The sequence below is a fragment of the Pan troglodytes genome, chromosome 5, assembly GCF_028858775.2.
Source record: "Pan troglodytes isolate AG18354 chromosome 5, NHGRI_mPanTro3-v2.0_pri, whole genome shotgun sequence".
NCBI lineage: Eukaryota > Metazoa > Chordata > Mammalia > Primates > Hominidae > Pan > Pan troglodytes.
In genome coordinates, this window is record NC_072403.2 from 159,552,936 (window position 1) to 159,570,656 (window position 17,721).

The 17,721-nt window shown below is 38.5% G+C and overlaps 1 protein-coding gene and 1 long non-coding RNA gene across 2 annotated transcripts in view; both read left to right on the top strand.

Moving 5' to 3' along the window:
* SAMD5 (sterile alpha motif domain containing 5) overlaps window positions 1-17,721 on the top strand; it is a 440,768-nt gene that overhangs the window by 139,920 nt on the left and 283,127 nt on the right. The gene's annotated exons all lie outside the window — the stretch shown is intronic.
* LOC129144337 (uncharacterized) overlaps window positions 1,209-17,721 on the top strand; it is a 115,466-nt gene continuing 98,953 nt past the window's right edge. Inside the window, exon 1 of the long non-coding RNA XR_008548704.1 lies at window positions 1,209-11,776. This is a non-coding gene — a long non-coding RNA (uncharacterized LOC129144337). The remainder of the gene's footprint in view (window positions 11,777-17,721) is intronic.

A 17,721-nucleotide genomic window follows, 5' to 3' on the forward strand; every position in this document is an offset into this window, starting at 1 on the left:
TTTTAGATGACCTCTGTTGGATTCTTATTAGCAATATTTATGTTCCATGTAATGTTTTCCATATGCCGTTACTGTTTGAAAGTTTGGTCTTGCATTTATTCTTCTCGCCAGCTGTGGAAGTCCAGACCCTAGGCAGCAGCTTCTACCCAAATGCCTGCATAATCTGGCATTCTGGCCACCAGAACTATTTATTTTAGTTTAGTTTAGTTTTGTTTTTCATGGAATGAGGGTTTGGGTCACATATTTGTGAATATAATCATAAGCTTCAGATGTCTTTTATCTTTATGATGGGGCCATCTTGTCATATGCTTAGCTGACTTCCAATTTGCGGAATATTGGCATGTTTCATAGCTCTAAAGATAAAACCAAATATTCTAGAAAATTCACATGAAATGAATTATAGTGTGACTTTTTCAAAATAGCTTCATTATTTTTATAAAAGGGATGTATGCTCAATGAATGAAAAGAAAGTCAGTTAATAAAAGTATAAACAGGCTGGGCATAGTGGCTCACACCTCTAATCCCAGCACTTTGGGAAGCCAAGGCAGGCAGATCACCTGAGGTCAGGAGTTCGAGACCAGCCTGGCCAACATGACAAAACTCTGTTTCTACAAAAATACAAAAATTAGCCAGGCATGGTGGCACATGCCTGTAGTCCTACCTACTCTGGAGGCTGAGGCAAGAGAATCGCCTGAACCCAGGAGGCAGAGTTTGTAGTGAAGTGAGATCGCGCCACTGCGCTCCAGCCTTGGCAATAGAGCGAGACAACGTCTCAAAAAAAAAAAAAAAAAAAGTACCAACAGGTGGAAAAAAGCCACCTGATACTTTACCAGCTGGGCAAGAACATGGCTCAGTGACCGCTCTCCCCAGAACTCTTGCTCTGTGAATATATTACCATGCCTTTTAAATGGTATTGTTTATTAATAAGGGTATAAGTATACCTTATATGTTGACTTACAGAGAGTGACAAAATAATTTATTGCCTACATCTGGACACTTTGGAGAGTGAAAGGTGCTATTAACAATCAGACTGGCACAACAGATGTGTACCTGAACTGTCCCAGGCACCTTGAACTAGTATTGCCCTCCACTTAGACCCTTTACCATACACGAAGTTATTCATTTATTACGCATTCATTGAACATTTATTCAATGCCAGACATTAATTAATAAAGTTAATAAAACACACAAGGGCCTACAGTTCAGTAGGGACTGTGGTGAAGGACACCTGTCATATTGTAAGCCATATGGACTCTCAGGGAAGGTAGAGGTAACTTTCAAAGGATTAGTGGAGTTAGGGTGGCAAAGGAGGGGGCAAGGGGCATTCTCCCTACAGTAAGTGATTTATGCAAAGATTGGAAGCAACAGAGCATATGGGAATTGGGGAAACTGCAAAAGGCTCAGGATGGTTTGAACCTTTGGTGGAAAGAAGAGGAGTAGCTGAAGACGAGGCTGGACATGAACCGCCTGGTATGCAATGCTGTAGAGATTGGGTTTCACCCTAAGGACACGGGCATGTTTTAAACAGAGAAGTCATCAGACTTGCATTTTAGAATTCTGGATGAAGGTGTTACTCGTGGAAAAGATTGAGGTGTATCTGATGTGATTAAGGAGGTTGCATCAATGTGCAAGGGACAGGAGAGAGTTGTGGAGTCAAATTCAGGCACCAGTCTGGATGGTGGAAACATTCACAGAAACAGAACTTTCAGGGAGGAGATGGTTTGGGTGAAAGGGAAGAGGGTGATGCGGTTTCCATGTGTTCAGTTTCAGGCTCCAGTAGGGCATCCAGGTGGAGATACCTACCTGTGCAATTTTGGTTGGAACGCAGAAGACAGATCTAGGTCAGGGAGAGAGATTTTGGGAGTTGGTGGCTTTTAGGCATATTTAAAGCCATGGGAATTTGAGGGTAGTTGGATTTTTATTACTTATCATGAATTTCTATTAACTCTGGTTCAAGGTTATTGAATTTGTAATAGAGTTGAATAAATGGTAGCTAAAATTATGACATTTTGAAATGTATTCATCCCCACCCATATTCATGAAAGAAACATTTGTCTGGAAGATATAAAACGCCACTATTCAGAATGTATTGTCCAAAGGAATTGGCAAAGAGATTTTTAGCCAAAAATCAAACTTAGAACATTCCCCATTCTTTCCCTTTCATAATAGAGAAAAGTGATTAAAGCTCTTTGGCTAAAAATAGCAAACGATTACGGTCCAGCTCACATTGTAGGAACAGGAAGCCTTTGGTTCATTGAACTCCACAAACAATCCCCACACATTGTAGCCACTGTAACTTTCTCCATTGCTAACTCTTTAACATACGATTTTCCCTCTGAGAGTTGCTGGTCTTGCTAGTTGCTATGGTCTGAATGTTTGTGTCCCTTCCAAATTCATATGTTGAAATCCTGACCCCCAGGGTGATGGTATTAAGAGGTGGGGCCTTTGGGGAGGTTGATTAGGTCATGAGGGAAGTGCTCTTATGAATGAGATTAGAGCCCTTACAAAAGAAGCACAGGGAAGCTCCTGGCCCTTTCCACCATGTGAGGACACAGTGAGAAGGTGGCCATCTGCAGGCAGACACCAGAACCCAACCATGCTGGCACCCTGATCTCTGATTCCCCAGCCTTCAGATCCATGAGAAATATATTTCTGTTGTTTATAAGCCACCCGGTTTAAAGTATTTTATTATAGTGGCCCAAACAGATGAAGACTACTATTCAACTTTTACATAAAGAACAAAATTAAATTAGAGCAAGAATTATCAGAGAATATGGGAGCTGTGAGTCACATTAGAGATTCTTTTACCAACTGTGTCATTTTTCTAGACAAGGCAGCTGAAGACCAGAGTGATTCAGTGCTTTCCTCCAAGACCACACCCAGGCCCGCACAGAGTGGGGGTCGGAGTCCCGCAGCTCAACACCCCCCCACCCCGCCCCGCATTCAGCCTCTTACCAGCCAGGACCCTGTGGATGATTTTTGCCATTTAAAAGTCATTTGCTCTTTCACAATACTGATAAATAAAAGATCAGAATAACGTATCTTAATTGGTCAAAATGTAGGGACAGAAAATGAAAGGAGACAAAGGTGCATTTCTTACACAGTTGACTTAGGCTAGCATTTTCCACTGTAATTGCAAATATACAAAGTGTGTCATCTTTCTGGTTATATGTCCTTTACTTAATTGCACTGAAAGCTACTTGGTTTCATCAGAGGTTCCAAATATTGCCTCTGGTTTAATAGCTGAAGGTTTTTTTTGTTTGTTTGTTTGGTTGGTTGGTTTTTTTTTTAGAAAGTGACTTTTAAAACCATATTATAAGTGTTTTATAATAATTGCCTTTCTCCTCTCAACCTAGCAAAAACATATAGATAAAAGGACAATCAAGTAGAGATTCTGAGCTTTTGTTAATTTTCTGTAATGCTATTGAACCAAAGCTCAAGGACATTGAGACACCATGGATCAGTAGCAATCATGGAGGAGGCTCCCTGGTTCAGTAGCAGTGGTGGTCTAGACACGTGAGACGCCATGGTTCAGCAGCAGTAGTAGGGGAGGCAGGAGACTGGACTGGCTGGCCAAGTGGCCTTCTGGGGCTCCTCATCTCAGATCCCTATGTATTCACTCCTGAATATGTCACAAGTATTGGGCTAGATTGTTTTTAAAGGTTCCTGGCAACTCTAACAGTTTATTATCCTACAGTCAAGACACACATTTTCATTTTATCACAATTTCTGATTCTTCACACTTTTTCTTATCCCATATGATGTGTTGGTGAATCCTGTCACTTTGTTTGGTCAGCATTAATGTACTATTTATTATTTATTTACTTGGTGCCAGCAACTGTCTTAGATGTCTTTTTGCCTGTCATTTTCTTCCATTCATTACAGCTGCCTCCTCTGAGCACTGAGAACCCCCAGAATTCAGCGACTTCAATTTGTTTGCCTCCCAGAGACTAAGCCAACCTTCCTAGTTTACACACAAAATGCTCCCACTTAAGTACATACTCTACCATATTCCTTCCTGAAAGTATAAATATACTTTCTGAGTAGTCCAAAGTGTTAATGTTTGATTATCTTGATTTGGAATTAAAAAAATGAGAAGCAAGTTGAACAAATCATTTCACATTTAAAATCCACGTATTTCCTGGAAATGCACCAAATTTTGATCTAAATAGGAAGTAAGGTATTTTCAGAGATAAATACTTCAAAATGGAGTTAAATAGACTTGCTTTATACTCAGAGATTCAAATAAGAAGATGATCTAAAGTTTGGTTACCTTATTATTTGTTTTTAATTCCATTTTCCTTTGATTGCCTCATTTATAAAATGGCAGCCAAAGACATTTTGGACAGTGAGAGTATGTGTCTGATGTGCATATCACAGCTATAAAGTGTGTACATGTGAAGACTTCACACATCCATATGCATGTTATCCATGGCTCCGTCGAGCAGTCCTCCTCTTAATTATGCTTTATATATGCTTTGTGCAGCCAGGCATTGATCTTTCAAGTACCGGTGTCTGGTTCAAAGACTTGTAATTAGGCAGAAAGATCTGGTAAAATGGATTCTATGGAATTATTCAAATGCTCTGTGTGTATGAAATTGTTCATCTAGAATTATTTATCTGGAAAAAAAGACACTTTCAAATATGCACAGAGCCTATTTTTTTAAAAATTGTATTCCTTTCCATTATTTACTGATATTCCATGCACTTCTTGGACATTTGCAAATTGCAGGGCTTTGTTTTTTGTTTTTTCTGTTTTGATATGAAGCTGCTTTGTTCTTTCCTGTGGGCCTGTTAATTGGTGAGCTCTTTATCCATGAGATCAAGAATCAGGGGCTTTTTATTAACTCATTGTGAGCTCTAAGATATTCCCATGGGCCTGGAGAAGAGAAGTTGCCTTTGAGACTTCATGCTTCTCCTATTCTTTTACAACACTGGTCACAGCCCAGAAGATGTAATCAACAATGACAAGAATTTAATCCACAGTTTAGAATTAGAATCCCCTGATACTGAAAATTCTATAATGAGCCTTTTTGTCTTTTTTCCTTTATTTTGTTAGCATTTACAATTCCTTTTACTTGTGCACGCTTTCTCCTCCAGGATAAAATCCTGTTAGGGATTTTAAAATAAATAATTGAATTCTGTATTCTAGTTCTAAAAGCCATAAAAGGAACAATGTTTATTTTTCTGGAAGACATTGTCATGGTCTGTAGGTGGTGATGTGAAAATTCTTAGAATTTTCTTTCTTGAAGATGGAGAGACCAGTAAATTCCTCTTTTCTCTTTCACACGTAAATACACCATCATCACATACCTTTCTATAAAAGTATGAATTTCTCCGCTAAGTAGTCTGAGAAATTATCTCTATACAAAGAGCTCCGTGGGGGATTTGCAGGGTTTGGAAGTGAAGAAGAGAATGAAAGGAGCCCCTGAACAGTTTCAGTGACTCTCAGGAATTTCAATTCTCCATTGCTACATGGCTTATTATTATTATTTTTACCAAAACATATGATACCCCTTTCTAGGCCACTACTGTTGCTCCATTTTAGCGTTTTCAGAGAATGTTTTTTCTTCCTTCTGATTAGCCTGTTTTTCTGCTCCTGCTGCCGCTGCTGCTGCTATCCTGATGTAAGTGCCTGTGAGTAAGCAGTGAGCTCCAGTGTACAGGGTTTATTTTTTTTTTCTCCATGATTCTCAACAGCTTTTCTATTAGAATGATTTTATGCCTGGATGGTTTGACTATCTTTTTCTCAAAAAAAAAATAAATAAAACAAAGTGCAGGAAACCCAAAATACCTTCCCAACAATTAGAATTTTGCTGGTTGTCAGTTTGCCCTCCATCCTCCTACCTGAGTCACTAGAAGCATCTGGGTCAGCCTGGGGATGGTGGCAGGCACGTCTGGGGTCCTTTTGATTGACAAGCACATTGAACCCAAGTGATCAGGACCATGAGTGGCGATTCACCACATGTGTGTTTAGTTATCATCATCAAGGCACCTAGCAATTTTACTTCTGAACATTGAAACTCATCTTTACTCTTTCCCTCTGTATTTTCCTTGCTTTCCCCACATTTTTTCCTGAAGAATATGTTGGTTCCTTTTAATGTTTGATTTCAGGCTAGTTTGGGCACACAAATTTTCCATTTCCCAAGATATTCTCAAAGTGAAGAAGGCACTTCTTCTGATATACACACAGAAACAGGCTTAACATGTAAGTGTAAAAAGAACACTCGACTAGCTGCTAAGCAACCTGCATGACAGGAGAGATTTTGTACTATCTTGCTATGTGACTTTAGGTAAGTCACTTTACTGGTCCTCATTTTTGTCACATGTATGCCTTTCCCAACTAAAAAATTCAATTATTTTTATTTGTATAAATTTTCTCTTCTGAAACAATATTTATGCATGCATATCCACGTTGCCCTAGTTTTTTTATAATACCTTTAAGCATCTTAAAACTAGAATACTACTGAATGGACAGAAAAACAAATCTGTACACAGAGACATTCAGAGTGACTTTATTAATCAGAATCTGTGTAACAAAATCAGCTCTTGCGGTACATCATTATAGGTGGCACGACAAATGCTAAAGAATATTTATGTAATTTATTAATTACAATATCTACTTGATTCTCTAGAATTTCCACGTTAAGTAAACAGAGAGGTTGCAAACTCTTCACATCTTATGTCCAACTGATTTTTCATTGTAGTTTTCTAGTTACAAAGCTGTTTTCATTGTGAAAAAATGTGTTAATCATATAATACAATGAATGTGACAATTAAAACAATATAAATGCAAAAATCATATAGGTTTACAGAAAGAATGAACTCAAGTGTAAAAGCATTAGATAGAAGAAAGAACAACACTTTCTAACATTAGAAGCCACAGTCTACAACAAGGTTATAGCAGTTATGGATATCTATGGACCAAATAACACAGCAACTGCCTACATAAAATAGAAACCAATGGAATAAAATGTAAACAAACACCAGAGTCATCTAATTATGGATCAAAATCCAGTATAAAATAAAGGTAGTATTTAAGACCATGAGATAGAGATGGTCTTTTTATAATAAATGGTGTTGGGACAACTGGAAAGCAATTTTGAAAAAGGTAAAATTAGATCTGTTGCTCATACCACACACAAAAATAAACTCCAAGTGCATCAGAGATCTGAAAGTGAAAAGAAATAACACTATACACACGCTAGCAGAAAACATGACCGAATCCCTCTACAACTTGAACACAGAGAGACTTTCTACTCTTTAAAAATCCCTATACAACAAAGCAAAAGATAAATGTGGCTCCATAAAAATAAAACTTTTGCAAGTCAAAAGCAAAAAATTGAAAACAAACAAATACACAAACTATCTACTCAAAATGGTAAACACCAAAAGCAAAGAAGTTAAAAGACAAATGACCACTGGGAGAAAATATTTTCAGTGTTCTTTTCCCATAAAAGGCATATACCCCTAAGTTGTAAACATCTTTTAAAAATTAAAAGAAAAAATGAACAAAAACTTTATGAACGAATGAGCAAATAAATGAAGCAAGAATGCACAGAAAGACAACATATGAAAAGATGTTCAAATCTTCTTCTCATTGTAAGAGAAATGAAATTGGAACAACACCAGTACTATTTCTAATTCATTAGATTGGCAAACTTAGAGGTTTGACGATACATTCTGTTGGAGAGGATGTAAGGAAATAGGAGCTCTCCTACACTGCTGGTGGGAATAGCAAATGGTACCATTCCTATGAAGGAGGATTGGCAATATGTAACAAAATTGTATATGCATTTGGTTTCTATCCTAGCAATCCCACTTCTAAGAATTTACTCTAAAGATAAACCTCCAACAATACAGTATACGTGTGTGTGTGTGTGTGTGTGTGTGTGTGTGTGTATCCGTAAGGTATTCATTGTTCATTGAAGCATTTGTTGTAATTGCAAAATGTTGGAAACTACTTGAATGTCCAAGCATAGAGACCGGTTGTATAAAGCATAGTATTTATACGCACTGTGTATTAGGCAGCTGTAAAAAATATGAGGAATTTTCACTTCTATAATAAAGTGATTTCCAGGATATATACTGAAGTGAAAAAAGCTATGTGCAAGAGAGTATAAGGAAGCTATGTACTTTCTTATAGGTATGAAACAAGGAAAAATTAGAAAACATACTGATCTCGTGCTAGAGGGTAGAAAATGGTATAAAAGACACATTTGGGACAACTGATAAAACTTGGAATATTAATTGTAGATTAGATACAATTATTACATTAATGTTAAATGTCCTGAAGTTGATAACTGTACTGTGGCCATGTAAGATAATAGCCCTATTCTTGGAGGATAGAGAGCTTGGTCTATGTAATTTATTTTAATAAAGGGGTATGTAACCTACTTTCTAATGCTCCAGGACAAACATGAGAGAGAGCGAGAGAGAGAGTGAGTAAGCGTGAGAAAGAGAAATGAAAGAGAGCACAGATAAGGCAATGGGTAAAATGTTGAAACTAGGTGAAGCTGGTTGTCTTTGTCAGCTGAGGCTGCTATAACAAAATACCGTGAATCAGGTGGCTTATAAACTACAGAAATTTATTTCTCACAGTTCTGGAGGCTCGGAAGTCCAGGATCAAGCCATTGGCAGATTCGGTGTCTGGTGAGGGCCTGCTTGCTGGTTCATAGACGGTGCCTTCTCGCTCTGCCCTCACATGGTAGAAGGGGCATGGAAGCTCTCCGAAGTTTCTTTTATATGGGCATCAGTCCCATTCATGAGAACTCCACTCTTATGCCCTAATCACCACCCAAAAGTTTCACCTCCTAATATCATCCCCTTGGTGGTTAGGATGTAAACATATGAATTTTGGAGGGATGCAAAGATTCAGTCTGTAACATTGGTGAGAAGCTAAGTGAAGACTCTTTGTTCTACTTTTGTATGGATTATTTGTATTGATCTTTGCATTTTTCAAAAGTTTGAAACTATTTCCAAATAAAATATCTTTAAAAATGTGGAAAAAATAGACTTCTCACATGCCTCCAAAGGGGACTTACACAGGTGGTAAAAGATGATTCTTGTCACTTTGTTCAAAGGAATAGTGTAAAACTTTCAGGCCAGTCCTATGACCTCTGGGGTCAGTTCAAGGATCTCTTCAGAAGCCTCTCCAGTGTCCCAGCCCAGTCCAGTGAGGCTGGGCACATTTTATTCAGAAGATGTTAAGAAGATTGTCTGGGAATCAGTATTATTTCATAGCTCTTTTTTGGAACTGCAGAGGCAGCTGTCTCTTCTTAAAGCCACCAAAACCAGTAGTGCCCAAGGTGCAAGCTCACAGTTAGATGTGGAATTGTGTCTTTTTGCCCTTTGAATCTTTTCCCACAAGATGATGGTTTATTTATTTATTTATTCATATATATTTTTTAATTTTTATGAGTACAAGATGATGATTGATTTAGCAACTGAGATAATTGATACTATTCATCTCAAAGTGTAGCAAACCTTAGTGAGAAAGAGAAAACTGGTTATTGAAGGACTTAGCACAGATTTCTGCTCACCTATGTACTTAAAAATGATTTACTAATCGAAATGATATGAGAGGCATTAAAGGCATTACGGGTGAGATTGTCATCTCCTACTGGGTTTTTTTTTTTTCCACTTTCAAGTCAGAACGTGGGTGGAAGACAGCATTCTTTGAGCACATGGAATTAAGGTAAGAATTGGGCTAAACATGAATGGGGATTATGTTTATTTTGTGAGAACTGATCTCAATCTTCTTTGGCTTTATACTAATGATGGAAGTACTAGCTAATAGTTATTGAGTGTTCTGGGGACACATTGTGTTAAACCCTTGTATGGATCAGCTAATTTGATCTGCGTTCATTTTAGAGATGAGGAAACAGGCACAGAGATATAATTTACTCAGTTAATGAGTGGTAATTATTCCAGAGCCTGAACTACTAAAGCAGATTGACTCTGAGATTAAGGGAATTTAATACAGAATAAAAGAATGAGTTTAGAAGACATCCTCTCAAAGGCAAATTTCCTTACAGCAAACACTGCAGATTATGGCTTTGTAACAGAAGGGACTGAAACATTTAGGCCAGTGTTCTTAACTGCTTTATAATTGGCAGATGGCACTTGGTGTGCTGTGAGTTGTTAATAGGTTAATAGGTATTCTTTGGGGAAATGAGTTTCCTAATCAAGTAAAGTTGGGAAACAGGTCATGTTCTCAGTACATTTGAAAAAAAATAACTTTAACATTATTGAACGTGGCAGGGAAATTTTGTTTTTTTTCATGTCCCTGGTTCTGTGAATTTCTTTATCAATTGTTTTGCTATCAGCAAAGCTTATCAATGTGACCTGCAAGATTCCTCAAAAGAATATATAATGAGAAGAGAGCAAAACAACAGGATTTGTATTGGTATTTGTATTCTAGCATTTTTGATCACCAACTTGAGTCTTCTATACTAGCTCAACTTCTGGCTGATAAATGGGATGGTTTGGATGGTGGAGAGGTTTTCATTAGAAAGATAACAGATTCTTAGATGTGATTAGGAAAAGAAGAAAGCATAATTTTATCTGAAGCTTTCCCAAAGTATACAAGAATGAGTGTATTCCGTTTAGGAATTTCTGTTAAATTGCTTTCATTAAACAAAAATGAGAGAAGTAGCGGCTAAAGTAATAAGCCATATCAAATAATTTCTTGGAAATCTCTCTCTCTATATATAGGGTATATATTTATAGCATTAGGGTGTATTTTCCATTCCACCCCTCCCCATCACCAGTGATAGATTTTCATAACTTGTAGTAGCTGGAAACAGGACTGGGAAAAGCTATGGCAAATCTCCTGTAGGTCACTGCCCTGTTGTGCCTGTGGAAAGAAACCAGCTTTGTCGGGAGGGAGGGGAGTTGGCCAGGACGTCCTAATAGGCCGTTTTCTGTCTTCTCTCCATGATTGTTCTCAATCACTTGGCAATCACGATGCTATTAGGAGCACCCTGACTGAAGACACTCAGGTGCTTAGCCTTGCCATTAACAACATTGACAGGAAGCTTTGAGGTTGCTGCACAGCTGATGGGTCTTGAGAGTCTTGAATTAGAAGTCGGCCTGTCCTTATGACATGCGGAAATGCCCCGGCTCCTTTTGCAGAAGGATGTTCAGGCAATAATTGGAACTGTATATATGTGAATGTCTAAATTATTTCATCTCCTATATCTCTTCATATTCTACCATTTATTACATGGAAGTGCAGTAAGTCATGGATGTTGTCTGTATGGTAATGGCTTGTATTGAACCTTGAAGTTCACCATGCCCTGGGAGACGGGATTTACAGAGGGACGTGCAGAACCCCTTCCTTTCCTAGGCCGTGCCCTGCAGCCACCCTGCTTCCCTACCATGCTGAGCCAGTGTTGGGCAAAACAGACATTTCCAGGGTTTGTCACCCCATTATAGTCCTTTAGGCTTGTTAAAGTTCATGATCTGGTAGTGATATTGTTTGGCTCTGTGTCCCTGCCAAAATCTCATTTTGAATTGTAATCCCCCATATTGGAGGAGGGGCCTGGTACAAAGTAATTGGATCATAAGGGCGGATCTCCCACCCTCGCTGTTCTCGCGATAGTGAGTGAGTTTTCAGGCGATCTGGATGTTTGTGTGTGGCTCCTCCCCCGCCCTTCTCTCTTTTCCTTCTGCTCTGGCCGCGTTAAGATGTGGCTACTTCCCTTCGCGTTCTACCTCGATTGAAAATTTTCTGAGGCCTCCGTAGCCATGCTTCCCGTACAGCTGTGGAACTGTGAGTCAGTTAAACCTCTTTTCATTATAAATTAGCCAGTCTCAGATAGTTCTATATAGCAGTGCAAGAACCGACTAATACAGGTAGGAACTGGGAAGTCAGGCACAGGTTTCTTTGGGACAGTGTTTCAAGACAGATCTTGCAAGTTTCCTTTTTACAACACCCTTTTTCTGCCAAGGTGCTCAATGAGGTTGTGCGTAGATTTGTCCCTAAAGTGTGGGATCAGGAGTATATAAATCTCCATATTGGCTACCGGTGTGAAAGTTCTGGATGACAATAGGCAATTATATGTATACCCTTTAGAAGCAAAATCTACCAATTTTTTTTTCTTTTCCTGGGAAGAGAACATGAAAAAGAAACTAGAATCTGGAGATTCCTAATAATTGTCATCCTTAAAGGGCATTTACATCTGAGACTTCACCTTCAGATTTTTTATGAAAGAATATAATTTAAAAATATAAAAAAAGTGCTGCTTTTCACATGGAAGTAAATGCGTAAAATATCTGGGAAAACACATCTGCTATCATTGCAGAATGAAATGAGATATTGTCATGATGGGAGAACAGTCTCTTAAATTTTAAGGCAAGGGTTTTCTCTAAAAGTTCTCAGTAATATCTTTGAAGTGTAGGAGCATCATATGATCTCTGAAGAAATTGCCAGCCCCCAAATTATTAGTCACTCTCAAATGAATACCCATCGTGTAGGAAACTGACTTTTTGGAAGGAGCAATGCTTAACATTAACCACAGCATTCTATTAGTTAGGAGGACCTTGATCATTAAAACCACTCTTTGTGTTTGTTTGTTTATTTATTTATTTATTTGAGATGGAGTCTCTCACTGTTGCCTGGGCTGGAGTGCAGTGGTGCTGTCTCTGCTCACTGCAACCTCTGCCTCCCGGGTTCAAGCGATTCTCCTGCCTCAGCCTCCTGAGTAGCTGAGATTACAGGCGCCTGCCACCGTGCCCAGCTAATTTTTTGTATTTTTCGTAGAAACGGGGTTTCACTATGTTGGCCAGGCTGGTCTCGAACTCCTGACCTCATGATTTGCCCGCCTCGGCCTCCCAAAGTGCTGGGATTACAGGCGTGAGCCACCACGCCCGGCGCGACTAAAACCGTTCTTTTAAATAAGATGCTTGCCACTCATTTAAGTTCACGATTGCCCATTCTGTAGCCCTTGAAGTTCTTCCTTGACTCATTTCGTCCTCTCCTTATGTTTCACATCTTCACGAAAATAGGAAGAACAGCAGCAAAGCCCCGATGACCCACATGCTATTTGATGGGGAAGAGACTAGGACTAGCAGGGCTTCCCATGCTTACTGGTGAGCATGTTTCTTTGGTGTAATGATCTGACTTAAGCAGAAGATGAAAGGAGTATAGTATTTTTTGGCCTTATACTTCTCAATGACACAGCTGAAGTCCATCCCATTTTTTATTTATCAGACTTTGGGAACAGACAACAAATGAGATTATAAGTATCTCCTTTCAGAGATGGATGCTCCAAGCAGAACTCTGCGACTCTGTAGTGCTCTTGGCAATTAACAGCTTCATTCTAAATTTGTAAACTCACTCTGGTTTGTTTTAAAAATGGAAATGAATGAGGAAGCCAAATCTTAGAAATGAAGAAAAATGGCGGATTTCCATTTCAATATGTAAGAAAATTACATGAATTAGGAAAGGATTTAAAAGTTAAATATGAAACCAAGGAACCTGGTCATGGAATTGTGCAGTAAATTGTTTAATAAATGAAATCCCCCTGGAAATATCGATAGCCTTCACCTTGTTGATGAATGCACATCGGTGTATCAGGTCCCCTCACTTAGATTCTTTATCATGGGTGAGAGTGTCCAGATGAAAAGCCTTGGGGTAAATATCACTAACAGAATATTCTCCTAGAACAGTAATTCCAGAGAATTCTCCTCTTCTGCTACATCAGTCTTCTGCATGCACGTAATCATTTCAATCTGCTGTCAGGTCCCCTCTACACCATGTGCATAATTGGCTACATGTACTACAACAAAAAGATCCACTTTGACACCTGCCACTTCAAAAAACAAGTGCAAGTAAAGAAACAAGAATATTATAATAGACAAATGTAGTTATTTTGACAAGTGTGATTTGTTTTTAATTATTAATATTTCACAGTATGCTAGTAACTGTCTTGTAGAATATTTTGTAAAAGCAGTGACATCTGATAATGTGTCATTACCACATTAGCATACCCCTATGCAATTAAGGCTTTAGTCAGAAGAAGGGTTTGCTTTCAATTCTAGTGTGAATTACCATGAAGCTGGAGAAAAATGTGAATATTAGAATTAATAAAAGTATTGCATTTATGTTACACTGTTCATCGGCATCTGGAAAACACTTTATTGTTTCTGCCAGTGTCAAACACTGAAACCTTAATACAAGACTCTCCAATACTTGATGTAAAATTCTATCAATTGAGAACACATGGACACATAGAGGGACTAACACACTCTGAGGCCTTTTGGAGGGGGAAAGGTGGGAGGAGGGAACAGATCAGGAAAAAGAACTAATGGGTACTAGGCTTAACACCTGGGTGATAAAATAATCTGTACAACAAATCCCCATGAACCAAGCTTACCTATGTAACAAACCTGCACTTGTACCCTTGAAGTTAAAATAAAAGTTAATCAAAAAAGAAAACAAGGGGGCCAGGTGTGGTGGCTCAAGTCTGTAATCCTAGCACTTTGGGAGGCCGAGGAGGTGGGTGGATCACCTGAAGTCAGGAGTTCAAGACCAGCCTGGCCAACATGGCGGAAACCCTGTGTCTACTAAAAAAAAAATACAAAAATTAGCCAGGTGTGGTGGTGCACGCCTGTAATCCTGGCTACTCAGGAGGCTGAGGCAGGAGAACCACTTGAACCCGGGGGGCAGAGGTTGCAGTGAGCCGAGATCATGTCACTTTACTTCAGCCTGGGTGAAAGAGCGAAACTCTGTCTCAAAAAAAAAAAAAAAAAGAGAAAGAAAAAGCCTTATCATCTGATTAAAAAAAAATTCTATGATCATGACAGTAATCCATTTATCTGAATTTTTTACATGTAAATTTTTTTTTTTTTTTTAGAAATTTGCTTTTTAGTCTTTTGAAAATTTGTAACAGAATGTCACATTTTTAGTTCTAACAGATTAAGCTTGGAGAACAAACGTAAGCTTAGAAGGACTAGAGGAGTTCTTTGTTTTTGAAATGGTTAGAGAAATCTCAAGGACCACTGGCAATTTCTCAGCAGTATTGTCTCATTCCACCTTCACTCAACAATAAAACCTTCCCCATTCAGCCTGTATCATCTCTATTTAAATTTTCTGGTGCTGGATTTCCTTGACAAACTTGAAACAGTGAGGAGACAGATAAGGAAGGAAAGATTCTGCCCCTCCCCCATTTCCACTACCCTTTCAGAGACTAAAAAATCTGATTTTGCTTTAATTTGTACTCAGCAGTGTCAGCTCTGTCAGAGGAAAGGGCATCCCTGCTGACAGTAATCATTATAACTCCAGGAGACTAGCAGAGATAAATATACTATAAGCCATCTTCTGAGTGGGTCAAACTTGTCCTGATACTTTTAAGGTCTGGGTACTTTGCAGAGAGATTTCCTCCATCAGACTCGTTTCTCAGCGATACCCAAAGCTGTATTTCTGATCCTGTCATGGAAAAATGTTAATATGTTACACACCAAAGTATGCCAGTAGTGTTGATTGAAGGACTCTTTTTTAAGTGGAAATTCCTGCTAATATTCAGCAAATAACCATCTCCATATAATGAAAATAAATAAAAACACAAATCTAGAAACACTGAATACCGTATGTAAATTTAACTGGGATTTCTATGTAATCTCTTGAGATTAAATTGGATATTTGCAGAATTTGTTGAAAATTGAATATATATTTATAATGTATATGAAATTCAGAAGCATAAAGTATCTAGGTTTTTGGAGTTTTTTGCAACTAGAAAAAAAAATTCTAAAACGTACAAATGGTAAAATAGCACCAAGCAAGCATTTGCTGGTAGAATTATATTGTGTTGCTTTTTGCTGCTGCTTTGAATACTGTTGTTATTTTTTTTTCCTTTGTTCTCTGTGTTTGGCCTGCTGTAACCTTTATAAAATTTACCTAGGTAGCAATTTCTTTAGTGTCTCCCAAGATCGTAAAGAAACAAGTGGGGAATCATTCAACCTTGTTTAACTAGAATGGGCATTTGCTCTGTTACAGTGGAAAATGTTTCTGATAATCAATATTTTTCCCTTAAAAGGATGTTTTCATTGTATTTTCTACTGTATTGCCTTTACTGTGTTTAGACTTAAAATTTAAGCAACTGATTCTACAAACATAGTTTAATGTAGTAGTTCATATGATTCTACAGGGTGCTTCTTTTTTCATTTTGTATAGACAGGTGTCTTTCCTTTTCATATATATCAGTCAAATAAATCCTACAAGGTATCCTATCAATGAATGTTTTGAAAGTGTTTTAATAATATGGGGAAAACAGGGAGAAGTATCTAACGAAAACTTGTTATATCTACATGGTATGATGGTAGATGAGTTTTATTTCCTTCATTGAATATTTTCTGTACCTTATAAAAATTGAGATTGTGAATTATTATTATAATCAGAAGAGAAAAAGAACTGTGTTTTAGAAAGAAGGGACAGGAGATGAGTGAAGACCAGGCTGCCCACAGGTGCTTATGGAATTCCTACTGTGCACATTTCACTAATCAACTCCATGGTCAAGATTTATGCCTGATGTAATGAGAGGGTGACCTCCTGCTGCTTTAGGAAACTGCCCCTTCAACCAGCCACAAAACCATTTCCACAACCGGAGCCCCTGAAACATCAACAGACATAATTTCTGCCAAGATAATCTTTAATGTGATACCATCTTTCAATGAAGGAGATGTCTCTGGGGTGACAGTCTGCAAAATTGAGTAAGATAGTTGTTAGGTCTTTTCTTTTTCTGTGAAAGTCTTAGAAATTAATTCAACAGTGTTTTTAACCTTCTGTGTGTTTTTTTCTCCTAGGCTGCTTATGTAAGCAAATACTATGAAAAAGTTATTTTTTTCCCCATTTAAGAAGTATCTTATTGCCCTCAGTGAGTGTGTGTGTGTTTGTTTTGAGACAGGGTCTCACTCTGTTGCCCCGGTTGGAGTGCAGTGGCGCAATCTCGGCTCACTGCAACCTCCGCCTCCAGGGTTCAAACGATTGTCCCGCCTCGGCCTCCCGAGTAGCTGGGACTACAGGCGCCCGCCAATATGCCTGGCTAATGTTTGTATTTTTAGTAGAGACGGGGTTTCACCATGTTGGCCAGGCTGGTCGCCAACTCCTGACCTCGTGATCCGCCCGCCTCAGTCTCCCGAAGTGCTGGGATTATAGGCGTGAGCCACTGCACCCGGCCGTTTTTTAAAATTTTTACTTTTATTATGAAGTGATTTGGTAAATTTGTCCTACTCTGACTTAAAAGATGTGTATCGGATGTATTTGTACCAGTTTATTGCAATGTGTATTTTGAGAAGAGGGCCTTAAATAAGAATATTTTCCAGACATTCCCAAAATGACTTCATTCACACGCTGTGCGTGAGAACAGTGTGCGTCCTCCAGCCTGTTTCTGCTTTTGTGCTGGCTGCTAAAGCTTCAGGCCCTTCCTCCTCAGCATCCTGTCAGAGAGCTTGCTTTCCCTCTCTAGTTTCTTAAACTACTTTAGAAAGCAGATGAGGACTGAAATAGTCTCCCCTGGCAGCCTCAGCAAGCCACACTCTTCCTCTCTATCTGAAGGGAGATCTCCTTTCTTTTTGTGATCAGATTTAAAATGAGGTGATTTGGGAATAACAAAGCTTTCGTATTTGATTCAAAATGCCAAATTTTGTAAATACAGGGATATACAGGGAAGTCATCATATTATGTGGCCCCCATAGACAAGAAGTAAATCCCAAGCCGGA